The 21521-nt window shown below is 37.2% G+C and overlaps 1 long non-coding RNA gene across 3 annotated transcripts in view; it reads right to left on the reverse strand.

The window, feature by feature from the left end:
- Positions 1-21521, reverse strand: part of LOC145512163 (uncharacterized) — an 86515-nt gene that overhangs the window by 49732 nt on the left and 15262 nt on the right. The window contains exons 5-6 of one of the 3 annotated variants that reach the window (XR_014058395.1): positions 14256-14331; positions 9098-11155 (exon numbers count right to left, since the gene is read on the reverse strand). This is a non-coding gene — a long non-coding RNA (uncharacterized LOC145512163). Of the gene's footprint in view, positions 1-9097; positions 11156-12114; positions 14332-21521 lie in introns of those variants that run through there. The other 2 variants (XR_014058422.1, XR_014058373.1) reach the window with 2 other exon arrangements.

Consider the following 21521-nt stretch of genomic DNA (forward strand, 5'->3'; position numbering starts at 1 on the left):
TAAAGAGAGTTCACAAAATTGTATAAATTGTGTGCCCTGAAAAATGGAATCTACTTCTATTTGCAAGTATTTAAAGAGAAAATATAAATATATATACATGTTTATATATAATATATCTACTTGGACAGTCATTTTGCAAAATAAATTTGAAGCATATAGATGTAAAACTAATTTTAGGAACTGCTGCTATGATATGATATAAAATGCTATGATATGATATATGATAAACATGCATGTCTGTGAGTGGTAACAGTTTCTCAGTGCCTCTTTAATTACCCCAGCGAGCCCGCCTACCATTTCATTATTGATACCGCCTGAGTGGAGGGAAGAACATACCAGGCCACAAAGACTGACAGCCTCAGGTAATATGCTTGGCGTGTCATTGGTTTGGCAGGAGTGACATCAGCATGTGATGGTCTATGTCCGTCCTACCATCTGTATACAGACAAACTGTACCAAGTTATATAGCTCCCTGCTCTACTTCATCAGAAACACTGCCCCTACATCATACTGATGCTTTATAAAAGAAATCTAAAATTTAAGATTGACTATTTTAATCTGATTTTTCATTATTATTATTTTAAAGGTAATCAGTTGATATTACCCACAACTATTTTACTCTGTGGCCATCTATGTAAGTTTATAATATGATAAACTAAATAATTTTTATTCAGATTTTACTCTGAAAGAACATTTACATTCATTAACGTATATATCAGTTAAAATTTAGATGATTAGGGAAATTGTGTGTTTTTAAAAAATCAGTAAAGTTACAGTAGTTGTACTAAGATGAAATAGGCACTTGAAATTAACATGAAATTATCTCATCTTAAACTGCAAGTAATATGTGACATATAGTAGAAAAGGAATTTTTAAGGGAGAAAAGCTGAAAGGTTCACAAGTAAATCATAGTGGTAGTCAGGAACTATATAACAGTTAATGGTGTGGAAATGGAAATGAGATAACCACACATCCTGGGGACCATAGGGTCACACAATGTAAGGGTTTCTTATCTGAGCTTCTTTCTGTCTGCATCACTGTGTGATACTTTCATTTGAGGCTAGTTCAGAAACTTTTGAGAGCATTAGGCGTTTGGTCTCTCAATTTCCACACCGCTTCTTTGCTATGAATTAATTTGGCCTTTAGTGACTGTTTTGCCTACAGATTTTCAATTTTGTATTTTTCATTTTTGTGTTTTTAAAATTGATATTTATTGTTAATGCATCTGAAATGTGTCTTTAGACAAAGGAATAAACAAATGCTGTAACAAACCTTCACATATTCTAACAAATTCCCCTTCAAAATGGGGAATTTTTATCCACTAATAAGTGTCTTTAGAACTATTGATTTCTTTATTAACAGTGGTACAAAAACATTTTCAAATGATCTCTGACCATGATAACAATGAAATTTCTTTTGCAATGAATATTAATAGCATTTATTCTGAGCATCAGGCATTAATCCATCAGAAGAAATACTCTTCTATGTGACATTTTTTGGAACTATTTTTGGTAAAGAACTAGAAAGCAGATTTCAATGACAATCCTATACCAACCCTCAGGGCTTGACAAGATGACTTAATAGGTGTTATGAAACCTCTATTTCTATGATTGATTGATTAATTTTCTTTATGTAAAATGTTATTACCATCCTATTTGCCTTGCTTTATTTGCCTTATCTCTTTTGAGAAATAACAGGTATGTTAGAAAGAAATGGAAGCAATCAGACATCAAAATTATATTCTTTGTTACCCATCGTGACTAAAGAATTCAGAGGGTTCTGAATCTCACCGATATGGCAACACTTGAAGAGATTTAATTATAAGATTTTGCATTTCAAATGTATGTATGTATTGAATATATATGTATCAGATTTGAGCCAACTGAATGCATTGTAGTGCTCATGTTAGTATATGAGACCAAAGCTAACAGTAATCAGGAAAGAAATACAGGATGGTTATAGGAAATTATATAGAATTTTATCAATTTCTTGCCAAATTTTGGTCCATAAGGTTAGCAGTAGGCTTTTGGAATTTGTTAAAAAATTAGAAAAATTAATCATTTTTCTACATGTAAAAATTTTATAATATTTGTGTAAATTTAGGCTCTCTGTGTTTTAGGAAGCTGGCTCTAATATCTGCCTTATTGAAATCAGCCGTAAAACTACCAGATCTTTACTCTGCACCCAGAAGACTCACCGTGTGTGGTGGGTTCCATCACTAAGGCCTAGCCAGAATTGCTAAATGGAGAATATGTGACAATGATGAGTAAAACAGGCAACTCTGAAGCAGAAAATTTATCCGAAGATGCTTCATTACTCTGTGTTATTTTGAAAGTCAATATTCTACACTTTTCATTAAATTATATATCAAACACTCTGATAATGAAATCATGAGTGAACTTGTATGTTACCATAAGCAGATCTTCCTTAAGTTGCTGCCATTAAGATATTTTCTTCAAAATGGTGTAATTATTTGCAGAAGTACAGAGTATACACTTTCTGCAAGGGCATCCACTTTTAAGTAATTTGAAGCACAAATTTACACCCAGTCATTTTAGTCCATTGCTCTTATTATACATTTATTTGTATTCCTCTGTTATTTGTAAGAGAAAAATCACAAATTCCAAAGTAACAGTATCTTATTATTGTTTTTCACACTTACAGAATAATATTTTATACAAAAAGATTATCCACTGTTACTAGAAAATACTTATTCAAATTTGGGGTAGTAACATCACTCTTTGGCCTTCCAGTATCATTTCTCTCTGTTTATTGACAATTATTTTTATTTCATTAAGAGTAACAAATGTAACGCTAAGGTACAAAAACAAGACTTCAGAAAAAATAGAAGTGATCTTTTTATAGGAAGTCATTATTTTCCATGTATCATTTGCTGACGTGAGGCACAATTAGCATAGTAGCATTAGATCTTCTTTAGGTGGAAGAGAGTCCTTGGTGTATTGAACTTTGTACATTCTACTATAATGAACAAAATTCATACTAATGCAGTAGAGATGCCGTATATAAGTATCTTAGGAGAATTTAAATTATTTCATTGCTTGTGGATCTTCTCTCATAGCAGTAAGATTAAATCTAAAAGTATTTTGTTTACCAGGATTTATTTCAGGCAAATTGGACTATGTTGACTGGTATACAGAAAAATTTTTATAACCTCATTGCTTGCCAATGAAGGATTTAACATATTTTTAATAACATATATTTTGAGTCTTTATGCTTTACAAATCTTCTAACAGGGAAACTATGAACTGCTTATTATGAGACTGTAATTGGAGTTCTGAAGAAATGTTCTACATTTTCTCCTTGTTAGCTAAGTGAAATTAATCATATATTTAAGTATGTTAAGCAGTTTCCTTGTTTGTATAATATGAAAAAAATAGCATGTAAAATTCCCTGCTGTATTAAAGTTAATTGTATTTTGTATATATACATATGCACAATTATATATATGCACACACACAATTTTATATACACATATGTGTATATTACACACATGAAGCATATATTACAGGTTTAAGTGTATACACTTACACAGGGGCACATAATTTTACAACAGCTTCTTATCACTCACTGCTAAATAACATATTCACTTTCTTAATAAATGCTCTTCATATATTATGCTTTGGGATAATAAGAATCATAAGAAATTCTTATTTAAAATCTCAAGAAATTTATCTATAACAACATTGGATTATAACTCTAAGAGTTTGATACATTGGAGGAGTCTACTGAAAACCCTAAGCCTGTTCTGTTGCTTGGAAGAAATGCTAGAGGATCTTAGTGTTTGAGCCAAAGGGTTTACTCTTTCTCCTCATGAATTTCCCTAAAGCAAAAGTAATAGCCTTAACCACCCACTACTTAATTTAGAATACTCTAAGAGGATACACTTACTGTTGTTTAGTTGCTCAATTGTATTCAACTCTTTTGCGACCCCATGGACTATAGCCTGCTAGACGCTTCTGTCCATGGGATTTCCCAGGCAAGAACACTGGAGTGGTTTGCCGTTTCCTCCTCCAGGGGATCTTCCTGACCCAGAGATTGAGCCCCCTGTGTCTCCTGCATTCTTTACTGCTGAGCCCCCAGGGAAGCCCAAAAGGGCATACATTCAACCTAAAACATGATATTCACAATTATGTAAGGTAGGCTATGGCCCCAGGGCTAGAACTCCTGTAGGAGCTGGAGATTTCAGCAGCAATTCCTCCTTTCTGCCAGCATTGCACACTCCTATTTCAAAAGTGCACCTATGGAAAGGAACCCCAATGGGAAGACCACCTATCTACTCTTGTCCTGTACTTTGCAGTTCGTTGACATAATTTTTTTTTTTTTTAATTTATGTAAACCTAATATCCTTTTTGAAAGTCTGCTGTGTGTTTGGAAATGTGCTCAGGTACAAGGAATTAAGAGATTTCCTACTCTAATGGGTTACAATGTACCAGGAGAGAGAAGAAATCAGTCATCAATAGGTAGATAAGTAAAACTCTGTGACAGAAAACGAAGCCTGAGATAGAAAACTTTGGAGGAAAGAGGGATGCTGAGACAGATGTGGGTGAGGGCAATCAGATATTTTTAGATCCTTCATTTTTTTTCTACAGAACTGAAAGCTTTCAACTCAAAAAGGCTTAGTCACTCACTCATTGGTCAGTTCAAGTATGAGACAGAATTGTTTTACCATATGCTAATAGGTGGGGAGAGGGGTGTCTCCCCAGCTATTGACTGGGCTTCAGGGGAAGTCTGAGATGTTCTCCTGCTGCAGCCTCTTGATTTCATGAGAACAAAGGACAGGACAGAGAACAAAGGATAGGACAGGTCACAGGGTGTCTTGATTGTCAGAGATACAAGGGTCAGGAAGTGGTCCTAAATGTTGGCTGCATATTAGAATCACTGACATTTTTTTTTTCAAGTCCAGAACATAGTACAGGAAAATTATACGGGGATCTCTTAGGGCTTCCTTGATGGCTCAAATGGTAAAGAATCTGCCTGCAATGCAGGAGACCCAGGTTCAATCCCTGGGCCAGGAAAATCCCCTGGAGAAGGGAATGCCTACCACTCCATTATTCTTGCCTGGAGAATTCCATGGAAAGAGGAGCCTGGCATGCTATAGTCCATGGGATCGCAAAGAGTCAGACATGACTAGGTAACTAACATTTCATTTCATTTTTCTTGGGGTGGAATCTAGGTTTCAGTATTTTCAAAAGCCTCAGTATTTGAGTGACGAAAAGGCTGAGAACACTGGATGAAGGAACAAGTCCCTTTTAACAATTACTATTTTTTATTAAGGAATATACCAAATATTTATTTGAACAGAAAATTGGTGGATTTCCATCTGCCCATTACAAAATTCTCCACTTAACCAGATAGAACAGAGGTTGGGCCTCAGGCCTTAATGTTAAATGACAAATCGTGTATGCCTGTGTGTGTATGTGTGCTTGTGTGTGTGTGTGTCCCTAAAAATTTTCGTGAAATTTGTAATTTAATTAATATATTTGGAATAATCAGATCAAAGCTCATTTTTGCAGCAAAATATTTCAAGTAGCTGTACTGTAATGATGGTTGTTTATATAAATGATGGTAAATATAAAGGACTGTTATTACTTCCAAAACTTTTGGGCAAAAAAGAATCTTCTTTGGAGAAGCACTGAAGATGCTTCAATATTTATTTAACTCCTCCTGAATTATATTCTGAAATGAACATAATATTTTCTAAGTCTATTATATCTAAAACACATTTGATTGTATTGAGCACTATAGTATTTTCAAGAAAATGTATTTGTTACATCAACTTGGAATGTAAAGGGAATATTTCACAAATGTCCAAGCAAAATGCTGTCACTGAAGAGGAATGCCCCTCTGATGCCCAAGGAGAAGGAAGAGGTCAGGGCTGATTGCTGTTCATTCTTATTTCCTCTGACACATGCTAGTTTTGTCATTATGTTATATCTTATGAATGGCTTCATTTATATTTGTCTGTTACAATTGCCCTTTATTGCTTTGGGAAGAGGACAATATCCAATGAATTTGGCAAATGTCAAATTTTTGCTGTTATGACCAGAGCTCCCTTTAAAGTTTATGCTATTTTTTTCAGTTTTTTTATATAGGGCATATGTTCTAAATCAGAGAATTTTAATCTGTGATGATTTGAAATATGATATATAGTTACAAATATTATACTAAGGGCCTACAGTTATTCTGAATACAAATTCAGTGGCTTAGACGTCTTTTGAATTGGAGTTGCACAGTTTCAGTTCTTTTCAGAAGACTGTAAGCCCTTATTTTCATACAATATTGCCTTATATGTGAGTGATAATGGTATCAGACCATCTTTTTTTCTGAATATATATGAAATATTTTATAGTTTTCCTGACAAGAAAAAAGGGAAATACATTATTGAGGAAGAGATATCAATGAAACTGAGGTGTCCTGATTTAGGAATGGTCTTCAGTGTCAACAAATTTGCTATTTCCTTCAGTAACATCTGGGTTGGGAAGATCCCCTGGAGAAGGGAAAGGCTACCCACTCCAGTATTCTGGCCTGGAGAATTCCATGGACTGTATAGTCCAAGGGGTTGCAAAGAGTACAATACAATTGAGCGACTTTAACTTTCACTTTCACTTTTTATTTTCAGTAACAAAAGAAAAACTCAACTGAAGACGTCTAGACAAAGATGAGGTTAAGTCAATGAGCATTATATGGTACTTCAGTGTTGAGAAGCAACTTAAATTTCTCGAAAAACTATTTTAGATATTTGGTCTTTGAATAAAACTTTCATGCTCAGTTGCTTCAGTCATGTCCAACTCTTTGTGACCCTAGGGACTGTAGCCCACCAAGCTCCTCTTTCCATAGAATTCTCCAGGCAAGAATACTGGAGTGGGTTGCCATGCCCTCCTCCAGGGGATCTCCCCAACCCAGGGATTGAACTCATGTCTCTTACATCCCCTGTATTAGAAGCCAGATTCTTTATCACTAGCACCACTTTGGAAACCCTTGAATAACGTGTGTGTGTGTGTGTTGCGCAGTTGTGTCCAACGCTTTTCGACCCCAAGGACTATAGCTCACCAGCCTCTTTTGTCTGTGGAATTCTCCAGGCAAGAATACTGGAGTGGGTAGCCATTCCTTTCTCCAGAGGATCTTCCCAACCCAGTGATTGAACCCAGGGCTCCTGCATTGCAGATAGATTCTTTACTGTCTGAGCCACAAGGGAAGTCCCTGAATAATACATGTATGCATGTGTGTGAAGTCACTTCAGTCGTGTCCGATTCTGCAACCCCATGAACTGTAGGTCGCCAGGCTCCTCTGTCCATGGGATTCCCCAGGCAAGAATACTGGAGCAGGTTGCCATGCCCTCCTCCAGGAGATCTTCCCAACCCAGGGAGCAAACTCTTGTCTACAGTATCTACCCGCATTGGCAGGCGGGTTTTTTACCACTAGTGCCACCTGGTAAACCGCTGAGTAACACTTGCTTCAGTCTAAATTCACACTCAGCACTAATGAGATGTATAAACTTTGACAAGTATTTAAGTTCTCAGTCTTTGTTTCCTCATTTGGACAATGGAGATAACAGCATCAACCTTTCAGTCTTACTCTGAGACTCTGACAGAGACCTGACATGTAGTTAGGACAAAGCAAACACTGGTTCCCTTACCCACTTGCTTTTTCAGTCCTCTGACTCTTGGTAAGAATAATAACCGGAGGATTTTGCAGTGGCTTCCTCACCCTACATTACTGCTGTCACTGAGGCAAAGCTGTGTAAATCTCTGGTCATTAGCATCTATTTCTGGTTCTCTGAATCCACAGAATATCTTAGAATTGCTTTAACCACCTGCCTGATGTACCGTATCCCCATATCCCTTCTGTTCACTTCATTTTCTCTGCCTCTTTAGCCTTATACAGTAAGAGAAATGAGGAGAACAGAAAAGCAAGATTTCTAGTTTATAAAGAGGCGTCCGTTCTACCCACGTGATGCTCAGATTCATCATCCTCCAGCCTCACAGGGACTGAGAGATTCAGACTCTCTTCAGTCTTGTCTTTGGAAAAATTTAGAGGACAGACATTCTCTAATGAATAAAGCCAAGCTGTGTACCAACAAGATAGCAAACCATTCTTCTCCAGAGGTAGTTAACATTTTGAAAACAATTTATTTGGCAACACAACCGTATATAATCATAAACCAAGTCAAACAAGATGAGCATATGCATATTGTTGAACTGACTGGGGGATTGGCTTTTCCAGCAGTAACGCACCTGTGTGACAACATAATTTCCAGGTAAATAGCTCTTTTATTGCTAATTAGAATTGAGTTTGAGATACTGTTCTGACGCTCCAGTCAAGAAGCCTAGCTAGTTGTACACTCATGACTGAAGAGTCGTGTTGCTAGAGCTGAGAGGGTAATTTTTTCATGTTTTGTTGATCTCACTCTTGCTGAAGATGAGGACAGGCCCTGAAAGTATTGCCTTGATTCTCAGTAAATACGGGGTATTGGATATCACAGTGAGAGTCTCAGCATGCAGTCAGTCCCTTTACACAACTTTTCCCTAAAGAGAAATTCATTCCTTAGCATGCCAACTGTAGACAGTGAGAAATTTGCTCCACTCTGCTTACTATTACATACAATTCTTGGGATGGGTTTTTTTGGTGCCAAGAAGAAAGCAGTTATTAAGCTCTCATTTTACCTTTGATCTAAAGTCCTGATTCCTATGTCCTTTAAGGATGTGAGTAAGAAGTTTAAGAAGCAGTGCACAAAATAAATAAATAAGATAAACCAACAGATTTTAAACGCCACTGGTTTGAAATCAGTTGGCATTTAAATCTGCCCCACAGACAAACACTATCCTTATCAATCCAATGCTAGAATAGAGCTGAATCAAGTGTAGTATTAATTAACTCCTGCCCTTTATGATTTTCTTCACTGATAAAAAGGACATATCAATGTTACAGGAAAGAAAGGGGGAAAAAGTCAAGGAAACATCCCTAAGTATAGATATTCCAACTCTTCGTTTTACAGACAAATTATCTGAGTTAATCAATAAGAATATATTGGCTTCCATATGTTATACTGCTTGGTTAATAAATAATACACCTGGGATTAGAATTCATGTCTCCTATTTTATTTGCAATCAAGTTTCATACACTGACCTGCGCAAATTTAGAAATAACAAAGGGATAAAAATTTTCTTTTGGTCTGAATCTTGGTAATATTTTCAGGCACGCACTTGAGTAGAATAAAAATCAAAGCTAATTTATGTAGGAAATTAATGGAAAAATAAAAGAAAATGTGCAGGTTTCTCCTAAAGAGAAAAGAGGATAATTTACTCAAACTCATAGAATCCATGCCATGTATAATTTGAGAGTCTCTGCTTTTTCTTCACAAATTCTACAAATATAGGATTCTTTAAAAAAATAGTTGCATTTGGAAAAGTGTTACTTGGTTAGACAGGAGACCCATACTACTAAAATTGGATGTTACGTTTATGAATGTACCATGGTTGATCCCCATGTATTTCCTTTTATCTACATTATTCTATAACAAAACAGCTTTAAATACTTGTGGTCTTAAAAACTGTAGGTCATAAACTGTAACTTCAGTCCCCACAATCTCTAAAATTTGTGTTTTAATAGGGTCATGCTGATGTAAGGAAAACAAAAACATTAAATTTTTTCTAGGGGAAGGCTACCCTCTTGTGGCTTGAATTGGTACTACAACTGCCTACCTTGTTTCAGATCCGGATTTCTACAAAGGGGATTGGAATAGGCAGACTTTAGAGCTAAACATTACCTTAACAATATTCTTAAAATTCTGCTAATCTAGAAAAGTAGCATTATTTTAAAGGCTCGAACCAGAGTCTTGGGTATTCGGTAACATTTTATTATTAATATTTTGAGATTTTAGGCTTAAGAATTGAAACACTAGTTAATTATTTGATATTTAAAGATATCCATCATGTTTACAAGCGTATTAGCAATTAATTTTTAATCTTAAAGAAATAAACTTATTTTGCATGAAACTTTAAAATTCATGCCTCACACTAGCAGCCTCACAACAACCAAGAATACCTAATGATAACAATTACTTATTCAAATATTAAGTGGTCAAAATGTCACAAATTAAATCACAGATTTTATGTTGTGTGAAAATATCACATAAAGTCATGTATTTCTCTGTTCAATTCAGTGAAATTTGTCAAACTAGAGTTACTTTCTTACATATAAATGGAGGATAAGTAGTTAGCAAACTTCTCAGTACCAGCTTAAAACTTATTAAAATTTGGAATTTTGAGGTTGCTTACTTAGTTTGGTTAGTTCAGCCTCTCAGTCCTGTCCGACTCTTTGTAACCCCATAGACTGCAGCATGCCAGGCTTCCATGTCCATCATCAACTCTTGGAGCTTATTCAAATTCATGTCCAGAGAGTCGGTGACGCCATCCAACCATCTCATCCTCTGTCATCCAGCCTTCAATCTTTCCCCGCATCCGGGTCTTTTCAAATGAGTCCGTTCTTTGCATCAGGTGGCCAAAGTATTGGAGTTTCAGCTTCAGCATCGGTCCTTCCAATGAACAATCAGGACTGATTTCCTTTAGGATGGACTGGTTGGATCTCTTTGCTGTCCAAGGGTTTCTCAAGAGTCTTCTCCAACACCACAGCTCAAAAGCTTCAATACTTAGGTGCTCAGCATTCTTTATATCCAACTCTCACATCCATACATGACTACTGGAAAAACCATAGCTTTGACTAGATGGACCTTTGTTGGCAAAGTAATGTCTCTGCTTTTTAACATGCTGTCTAGGTTGGTCAAGACTTTTCTTCCAAGGAGCAAGTGTCTTTTAAAAATTTCATGGCTGCAGTCACCATCTGTAGTTATTTTAGAGCCCCCCAAAACAAAGTCTCCCACTGTTTTCACTGTTTCCCCATCTATTGGCTAAGAAGTGATGGAACTGGATGCCATGATCTTAGTTTTCTGAATCTTGAGTTTTAAGCCAACATTTTCATTGTCATCTTTCAATTTCATCAAAAATCTCTTTAATTCTACTTTACTTTCTGCCATAAGGGTGGTGTCATCTGCATATCTGAGGTTATAGATATTTCTTCCAGCAATCTTGATTCCAGCTTGTGCTTCAAGCCGGCCTGGCATTTCACATGATGTACCCTGCATATAAGTTAAATGAGTAGGGTGAACATATACAACTTTGACATACTCCTTTCCCAATTTGGAAACAGTCTGTTGTTCTATGTCCAGTTCTAACTATTGCTTCCTGACCTGTATACAGATTTCTCAAGAGGCAGATCAGGTGGTCTGGCATTACCATCACTTTCAGAATTTTCCACAGTAGTTGTGATCCACACAGTCAAAGGCTTTGGCATAGTCCATAAAGCAGAAGTAGATGTTTTTCTGGAACTCTCTTGCTTTTTAATGATCCAACAGATGTGGCGAAATTGATCTTTGGTTTTCTGCCTTTTCTAAATCCAGCTTGAACATCTGGAAGTTCATGGTTCACATACTGTTGAAACCAGGCGTGGAGAATTTACTATTGTGTGAGATGAGTGCAATTGTGAGGTAGTTTTGACATTCTTTGGCATTGCCTTTCTCTGGGATTGGAATGAAAAACTGTGGCCACTGCTGAGTTTTCCAAATTTATTGGCATATTGAGTGCAGCACTTTCACAGCATCATCTTTTAGGATTTGAAATAGCTCAACTGGAACTCCATCACCTCCACGAGGTTCATTTGGAGGGATCCTTCCTAAGGATCATTTGACTTCACATTCCAGTATGTCTGGTTCTAGGTGAGTGATCACACCATCAACGTTCTCTGGGTCATGAAGATCTTTTTGTATAGTTCTTCTGTGTATTCTTGCCACCTTTTCTTAATATCTTCTGCGTCTGTTAGGTCCATACCATTCCTGTCCTTTGTTGTGCCCATTTTTGCATGAAATGTTCCTTTGATATACCTAGTTTTCTTGAACAGCTCTCCAGTTATTCCCATTCTTTTTTTCCTCTATTTCTTTTCATTGATCATTGAGGAAAGCCTTCTTATCTCTCTTTGCTATTCTTTGGAACTCTGAATTCAAATGGGTATATCTTTCCTTTTCTCCTTTGCCTTTTCATCTTTTCTTTTCTCAGCTATTTTTAAGGCTTCCTCAGACAATCATTTTCCTCTTTTGCATTCTTTTTCTTGGGAATGGTCTTGATCACTACCTCTTGTACAATGTCACTAACCTTCATCCATAGTTATTCAAGTATTCTGTCTATCAGATCTAGTGCCTCAAATATATTTCTCACTTCCACTGTATAATCGTAAGGGATTTGATTTAGGTCATACCTGAATGGTCTAGTGGTTTTCCCTACTTTCTTCAATTTAAGTCTGAATTTGGCAATAAGGAATTCCTGATCTAAATCACAGTCATCTCCCGGTCTTGTTTTTGCTGACTGTATAGAGCTTCTCCATCTTTAGCTGCAAAGAATATCATCAGTCTGATTTCTGTATTGACCATCTGTTGATGTCCATGTGCAGAGTCTTCTCTTGTGTTGTTGGAAGAGCATGTTTGCTATGACCCGGGTGTTCTCTTGGCAAAATTCTGTAAGCCTTTGACCTGCCTCGTTTTGTACTCCAAGGCCAAATTTGCCTGTTACTCCAGGTATCCCTGGACTTTCTACTTTTGCATTCCAGTCCCCTATAATGAAAAGGACATCTTTTGGGGTGTTAGTTCTAGAAGGTCTTGTAGGTCTTCATAGAACCGTTCAATGTCGGCTTCCTCAGCATTACTGGTCAGGGCATATACTTGGATTACTGTGATATGGAATGGTTTTTCTTGGAAACGAACAGAAATCATTCTGTCGTTTTTGAGATCGCATCCAAGTACTGTATTTTGGACTCTTTTGTTGACTACGATGGCTAGTCCATTTCTTCTAAGGGCTTCTTGCCCACAGTAGTAGATATAATGGTCATCTCAGTTAAATTCACCCATTCCAGTCCATTTTTGTTCGCTGATTCCTAAAATGTTGATGTTCACTCTTACCATCTCCTGTTTGACCACTTCTAACTTTCCTTGATTCATGGACCTAACATTCAAAATTCCTATGCATTATTGTTCTTTACAGCATCAGACATTACTTCCATCACCAGTCACATCCACAACTGGGTGTTGTTTTTGCTTTGCCTCCATCTCTTCATTCTTTCTAGAGTTATTTCTCCACTAATCTCCAGTAGCATATCGGGCACCTACCGACCTGGGGAGTTCATCTTTCAGTGTCCTATCTTTTTGCCTTTTCATACTGTTCATGGGGTTCTCAAGGCCAGAGTACTGAAGTGGTTTGCCCATTCCCTTCTCCACTGGGCCACATTTTGTCAGAAATCTCCACCATGACCTGTTCATCTTGGGTTGCCTTACACGGCATGGCTCATAGTTTCATTGAGTTAGACAAGGCTGTGGTCCATGTGATCAGATTGATTAGTTTTCTGTGATTTGGGTTTTCATTCTCTCTGCCATCTGATGGAGAAGGATAAAAGGCTTCTGAAAGCTTCCTGATGGGAAAGACTGACTGAGGAGGATACTGGGTCTTGTTCTGATGTTCGGAGCCATGCTCAGTAAATCTTTAATCCAATTTTCTGTTGATGGGCAGGAAATTTCTGTGTTCCCTCCCTGTTGTTTGACCTCATGCTAAACTATGGTAGAGGTAATGAAGATAATGGGGACCTTCTTCAAAATGTCCCATGTGCTCACTGCTGCACTCAGTTCACCCAACCCTGAAGCAGGCCACTGCCAACCCTCACCTCCCCCAGAGATTCCTGGACTGTCATGGGCAAGTGTGTGTCGGTCTCTTGTGGGGCCACTGCTCCCTTCTCCTGGGTCCTGGTGCACACAAGATTTTGTTTGTGCCCTCCAAGAGTCCGTTTCCCCAGTCCTGTGTAAGTTCTGGTGGCTCTATGGTGGGGTTTTTGGTGACCTCCTCCGAGAGAGCTTATGCCATACCCAGGTCTACTGCACCTAGAGCCCCTGCCCCTGCACCAGTCCATTGCTGACCTTTACCTTTGCAGAAGACACTGAAACACAATTCTGGCTCAGTCTCTGTGGGTTCTCTGGGTCCTGGTGTGCAGAAGTTTGTTTGAGCCCTCCGAGCATCTCTGGCTGGTATGGGTTGCTTAGAAATGCTAACTGGCTGAAGTCAACTCTCTCAAAGATGAAAAAAAATAACATGATCTTGCAGTCTGTTCAGGACTGTGAACATGGGACAGCCCTATGTACCTACCTGCTAGCCATAGTGGTGCCATGGCTTCCTGTGGTTTACCTGCTTCTCATGAGGACATTCCCTCCATGCATTTACACTGTGTAGAAAATTAACAGTGAAATAGTAAAATCAGAATGGAAAGTACATAGAACTGCCTTTGAATGTTAAAAGATGCTCTAAAATTTTATCATTATTCTTACCTGGTAGCTTATTGTTTGGAAATTGTCACAACATTCACTGACATCTATGGGAGGAGTGTATTTACTTGATCATGGACATTAAGCTTAAAATTGTGAGTGACACTGGGCAACTGGATGTCACCCCCATGAGACTGGACACGAGCTTGAAATGTGCTTGTGAGTGTTTGCTCACTTGCTCCTCTCCCATGATAGTCATAAGAACCTACTTAGCCTCACCTGCTGCTCCCAGGGAGATGAGAGGCATGTGGAGCAAAGCCTGCTTCTTCTGAAAAAGCCTAGCCTAGATCCTTTGACTCCCAACTGCCACAGATTTCCGGTTTAGGAAAGAAAACTTATTATTGTACGCTGCTGTGATTTTGTTGCTTTTCTGTTGCATTGCATAATGTTGTCAAGTTTAATAGACACAACTTCATTTTTCTATATGGAAATTTATAGTCATATAGAGGCTGTAGCCTGCCAGGCTCCTCTGTCCATGGAATTCTCCAGGCAGGAATACTGGAGTGGGTAGCTGTTCCCTTCTCCAGGGGATCTTCCCAACCCAGGGATCAAACCCAGGTCTCCTGCATTGCAGGCGGATTCTTTATGTCTGAGCTACCAGGGAAGCCCATATAGAGGCAGTGCCTACATAACTGTTCCAATCATTTTCTTGTTTGACATCTTTATGAAACTCACTGTTTTGATCCTTGTGTGAATGTATGGATACTTAATACCTGAAATCAAGTAAATGTCACCTCAGAGGGCAGTTTCTGACTACTCTGGCTATAGAATATCTTTAATCAAGTATCACTTTGTTTAATCAACTTGATTATTTTCTTCATAACCATATGATTTTGAATTTCAGTTTTCTTATTCATTAGTGTATTTGTTAAGCCCCAAATATAAATTTTATGAAGGTAAAATCCTCTCTTTTTGTTCCCTGCTGTCTCTAGTTTATAGATCATATAATTCTCTCATTAAATACTTTTGAATGAACAAATGGATGATTCATCCAAACCATTAATACATCAATCAGTTTCATTACCTGATCTGGTTGACTCCTGCTTCAAACATCACTTAAAAAATACGTTCTCATTAGCTTTAATTACCTCCATAACTGTTCTTTCATTTCACCTGTGTGTCAGCTGTCAAGGAGCCAGTGGTTGAGTTGATAATAAATAAATTATTCTCATGCTCTGAATCAGGCATATGTACTCATATATAATAAAATATTATATATAATCACATGTAACTGGTTTCTCCTTCTCATTATATTAAGCAAATAAGATGAGAACTCTCCTTAGATTTATGTCAAGTCTGCATCCTGAAAATCAGAAGTCCAGAACTATCCCCTTCCATTTCCTGGGTGTAAGTTGGATCACATGTAGTAATTATATAAAATGTATTTAGGTAAACAATTTTCAAGTAATATTTGTGAACCCAGGAATAGAAAATATTTAGTGAAGTAAAATGGGGGACAGCAGCCTTACCCTATCCAGTGCCCCCCTCCCCACGTGAAGTAGAAATGAAAAAGGAAGGACAGGAGAAAGGAGCAAAGGGATGAGATAAAAACAGAGGAAGACGAAAGGGAAGAGAGGGGAAAGAGCAAGCAATGTGCCATGGAGTTTGGTAAATCATTTCTGTTACATTTTAGGTTTCAACCTATATCTTGCTCAGATAATATATAACATGAGTCAGGCCTTGAAATACAGGTAGAATATTGCTAAGTATATAGGAACGAGAATATGTTTATGTGAATAAACAGAAGGTGTATTTGGGAAATGATTGATGTGCTATCTTGAATGGAAAGGCAGGACCATATCTCATCTTATCAAATACCCAAACATGATTCACAGAAACCTTTCTTTTTTCTTTTTTTTTTTTTTTCACAGAAACCTTTCAAGTATGTATTTGTGTAAGTTACTGGCTGAAGAGAATACTCCCCACAGTTCATGTGTTGAAGTCCTAACCTCCAGTACCTAAGAACGTAACTATATTTTGAGATAGGACTTTTCAAGAAGTTCAGTTCAGTTCAGTTCAGTCGTTCGGTCGTGTCTGACTCTTTGTGACCCCGTGAACCACAGCACACCAGGCCTCCCTGTCCATCACTAACTCCCTGAGTCCACCCAAGCCCATGTCCATAGAGTCAGTGATGTCATCCAACCATCTCATCCTCTGTCGTTCCCTTCTCCTCCTGCCCTCAATCTTTCCCAGCATCAGGGTCTTTTCAAATGAGTCAGCTCTTCGCATGAGGTGGCTAAAGTATTGGAGTTTCAGCTTCAACATCAGTCCTTCCAATGAACACCCAGGACTGATCTCCTTTAGGATGGACTGGTTGGATCTGCTTGCAGTCCTAGGGACTCTCAAGAGTCTTCTCCAACACCACACTTCAAAAGCATCAATTCTTCTGCGCTCAGCTTTCTTTATAGTACAATTCTCACATCCATACATGACCACTGGAAAAACCATAGCCTTAACTAGATGGACCTTTGTTGGCAAAGGAATGTCTCTGCTTTTTAATACTCTATCTAGGTTGGTCACAGTTTTCCTTCCAAGGAGTAAGCATCTTTTAATTTCATGGCTGCAGTCACCATCAGCAGTGATTTTGGAGCCCAGAAAAATAAAGTCAGCCACTGTTTCCACTGTTTCCCCATCTATCTGCCATGAAGTGATGGGACCGGATGCCATGATCTTAGTTTTCTCAATGTTGAGCTTTAAGCCAACTTTTTCACTCTCCTCTTTCACTTTCATCAAGAGGCGCTTTAGTTCTTATTCACTTTCCACCATAAGGGTGGTGTCATCTGCATATCTGAGGTTATTGGTATTTCTCCCAGCGATCTTGATTCCATCTTGTGTTTCTTCCAGCCCAGTATTTCTCATGATGTACTCTGCATATAAGTTAAATAAGCAGGGTGACAATATACAGCCTTGACGAACTCCTTTTCCTATTTGGAACCAGTCTGTTGTTCCATGTCCAGTTCTAAGTGTTGCTTCCTGACCTGCATACAGATTTCTCAGGAGGCAGGTCAGGTGGTCTGGTATTCCCATCTCTTTCAGAATTTCCCACAGTTTATTGTGACCCACACAGTCAAAGGCTTTGGCATAGTCAATAAAGCAGAAATAGATGTTTTTCTGGAACTCTCTTGCTTTTTCGATGATCCAGTGGATGTTGGCAATTTGATCTCCGGTTCCTCTGCCTTTCTAAAACCAGCTTGAACATCTGGAAGTTCATGGTTCACAGATTGCTGAAGCCTGTCTTGTAGAATTTTAAGCATTACTTTACTAGCGTGTTGAATAAAATGAGGTCGTTTGGGTGCTCTCCACTCCAGCATGAGTTATAAGAAGAGGCAGAGGGAAAGCATCTGAAGATGGCAGGGAAAGACGACCAACTGAAGTCAAGGAGAGAGGCCTCAGAAGAAACCAATCTGCCAATATCCTAATGTTAGACTCCAGATTTGTGAGAAAATACATTTCTTTTGTTTTTTAAGCCACTCAGTTCTATTTTCCTACTCTCCATTCATTATTCAGCAGAAAGTGTTTTGCTGTTGTTTTTGTTGTTGTTTCTAAATCAAAGAACAGATCACATCACCCTGTGTTTGTCTGGTGGTTCTCATGGCAAACAACGAAATCCAAACGTCTTACCTTGAGTGCTAAGGCACTACTGAACTGGCTGTTAGGATTTTTCCTCACTTCTTCCACTTTCTGTTCCTTCCAACACATTCTAGATACACTGAATAACTTCCCCTTGTTTTTCAAAGTACTACATATCTTTTCTTTTTCCTTAAGTGCAGTGCACTAAATTTGTATTTGGTTGGGTCTTTTCTCCCCAGCCTTTTATAGGCACTTTTTTATTATTAAATTCTCATTGTATTAGCTACATTGTTGGAGAATTCTTGTTTAAACTAAAAAATCAATCTGTCTCTATCTTCTGGTTACTATCCACCATGCTGTCCTATCTTAGTTTCTTTATGTTTATTGTTTATTTTCTGGGATATCCTCTTTGAAGACAAGGATTGTATCTGTTCCATTTTCTGATTTATCATCAGTGTTTAAAGCTGTGCTGTCACAAATTACAACTGCTTTTGAGCACTTAAAAAGGTGTTTACTCCTTGTTAGGATGTGTTTTTAGTGTAAAATACACACCACATTTTGAATGTTTTGTACAAAAGCATGTCAAATGTCAATGCTGCTGCTAAGTCGCTTCAGTCGTGTCCGACTCTGTGCGACCCCATAGGCGGCAGTCCACCAGGCTCCCATGTCCCTGGGATTCTCCAGGCAAGAACACTGGAGTGGGTTGCCATTTCAGTAGCTTTATACTAAATCAGATATTATAACGAAATTTTATGGACATATTTGTTTAAATACAGTATATTAATATACTTATTTTTACCTGTTTCATTTTACTTGACCATGGTTAACAGAAAGTTAAAATTATTTATGTTGCTTATAATTGTGGCTCAGATATTTACTTTTTAAAATAAAAGTATTGATTGACATACAAAAAGCCGTACAAATTTAATGTATATAATTTAATGAGTGTGGAGATGTGTGCATCCGTGAAACTATCACCAAAATCTATGCTATAAATGTAAGCAATATCTCCAAAATTTGCTTCCACTCTTTAATTATTATTATTATTGTTGTGTGTGTGATAAGAACACTTAATATAATATTTACCTGCTTAGCAAATGTTTATACAGTACAGTATTATTAACTATAGGCACTAGTCTGTACAGTAGATCCCTGGGATTTATTCATAGATATATATACTACATTTTCTTTATCCATTCATCCGAAGATAGACATTTTATTCACTTTCATCTCTTGGCTATTGTGGATAATGCTGCACTAAACATGAGATTGCAGATATCTCTTTGAGATCTGGATTTGATTTCTTATGAACATACACCTGGAAGGAAGATTGCTGGATTACACGGCAGCTGCAGTTTTAATTTTCAGAAGAACTTCTGTAATGTTTTCCATTGTGGCTATACCCAATTACATTCGCACTCATAATGTACAATGTTTTTCCTTTTTTCTCCACATCCTCATCAACACTTTTCTTCTGTTCTTTTAGTAATAGCCACCCTAACTGGTGTGAGATGCGTTTCTCTGATGATTAGTGATGCTGAGTTTGTGGGTCATCTGTCTTCTTTGGAGAAATATCTATTCAGTTCCTTTGTCCATTTTTTACTGGGTTTATTGTTATTATTTTTTGCTATTTTATGGTAGCAGTTTTATATATATATATATATATATAATTTTAACCATTCCTTAGGTATGGTTTATAAATATTTTCTCCAATTCAATAGGTTGCTTATTTAATTTTTTTTTTTATTTAGTTGATGGTTTCCACTGTGATAAAAGCTTTTTAGTTCAATGTAGTCCCACTTAACCTATTTTGGCTTTTATTCCCTGTGCTTTTGGTATCGTATCTAAGAAGTGATTAGAAAGATCAATTTTAAGAAGCTATTTCTCTGTTCCTCTCTAAGAGTTTTATGATTTCAGGGCTTATGTTTAAATTTTTATTGAATTTGGTGTTTTATTTTTTGTCCAATAAAGGTCCAATTTCATTCTTTTGCATGTGCCCATCTGGCTTTCTCAACTACTTTTATGAAAGAGACTATCCTTTCCCCATTGTTTACTTTAGGGGAATTTTCAAAGATCAGTTGACCATATATGCATAGATTTATATCTAGGCTCTCTATTTATTCCTTTGTTCTATACATCGATTTTCATTCTAGTATCATACTGCTTTGGTTGCTGAGGCATTGTAATATATTATGGAAAGAGGAACTGTGATACCTCCAGTATTGTTCTTTCTCCAGAGTGCTTTGGCTATTTGGGGTTTTTGGGGTTTCATGTGAATTTTAGAAATATTTTTTTATTATTATTATTCTGTAAAAAAACAAATTCTAGCGAAATTTCGATTGGGGTTGCATTGAATTTGGTGATCATTTTTGGTGGTGTGGGTGTTTTAAAAATGCTAATTCTTTCAACCCATGAACATGGCGTGCCTTCCCATTTATTTATTTATAATTTAATTTCTTTTATCAGCATAATTTTCAGTGTGGAAGTCTTATATATTTAGTTAAATTTATTTTTAAATATGTTATTTTTTCTGATGCTATTATAAAAGAGATAGTTTTCTTAAATTCTTGTTCAAATAATTCATTGTTGGTATATAGAAATGCAACTATATTTTGATTTTCTATATTACAACTTTACTTAAGTAGTGTTTTAGTACTAACAGGTATTTTTGTTTGTTTTGTTTGTTTGTCAAACCTTTAGAGTTTTCTATAAATAAGATTATTTTAGCCAAAAACAGAGATAATTTTACTTCTTTTCCAATTGATATACATTTTATCAATTTTTCTTGCCTAATTTCCCTGGCTCAGACTTCCAGTACTTTGTTGAATAAAAGTGACAAAAATGGGCATCAATGAGTTACAGATGCAAACGTTTTCATTTTTTTTATTTCCATTGAGTATGATGGGAGATATGGGCTTTCCATATATGGCCTTTATTCTGTTGAGGTAACCTCCTTTTATACCTAATTTGTTGAACTTGTATCATGAAAGGGTGTTGAATATTGTCAAACACTGTTTTGACATTTTTTGAGATGGCCATGTTATATTTATCATTCAATATGAAAACATGATGTGTCAATTTTTGATTTGCACAAGTTGAAACTTTTTTGGCATTCCAGAGGTAACTTTCACTTGGTCAAGGGGTATGATACTTTTCAGTTCAGTCGCTCATTCGTGTCCATCTCCTTGCAACCCCATGGATTGCAGCACGCCAGGCTTCCCTGTCCATCACCAATTCCCGGGATTTTCTCAAACTCATATCCATCTAGTCGGTGATGCCATCTAACCATTTCTGTCATCCCCTTCTCCTCCTGCCTTAAGTCTTTCCCAGCATCAGGGTCTTTTCAAATGAGTCAGTTCTTCTCATCAGGTGGCCAAAGTATTGGAGTTTCAGCTTAAGCATCAGTCCTTCCAAAGAATATTCAGCACTGATTTCCTTTAGGATGGACTGCTTGGATCTCCTTGCAGTCCAAGGGACTCTCAAGAGTCTTCTTCAACACCACAGTTCAAAAGCATCAATA

This window comes from Giraffa tippelskirchi, chromosome 1 (genome assembly GCF_054371585.1).
Source record: "Giraffa tippelskirchi isolate mGirTip1 chromosome 1, T2T-mGirTip1v1.2.pri, whole genome shotgun sequence".
Classification (NCBI taxonomy): Eukaryota; Metazoa; Chordata; class Mammalia; order Artiodactyla; family Giraffidae; genus Giraffa; species Giraffa tippelskirchi.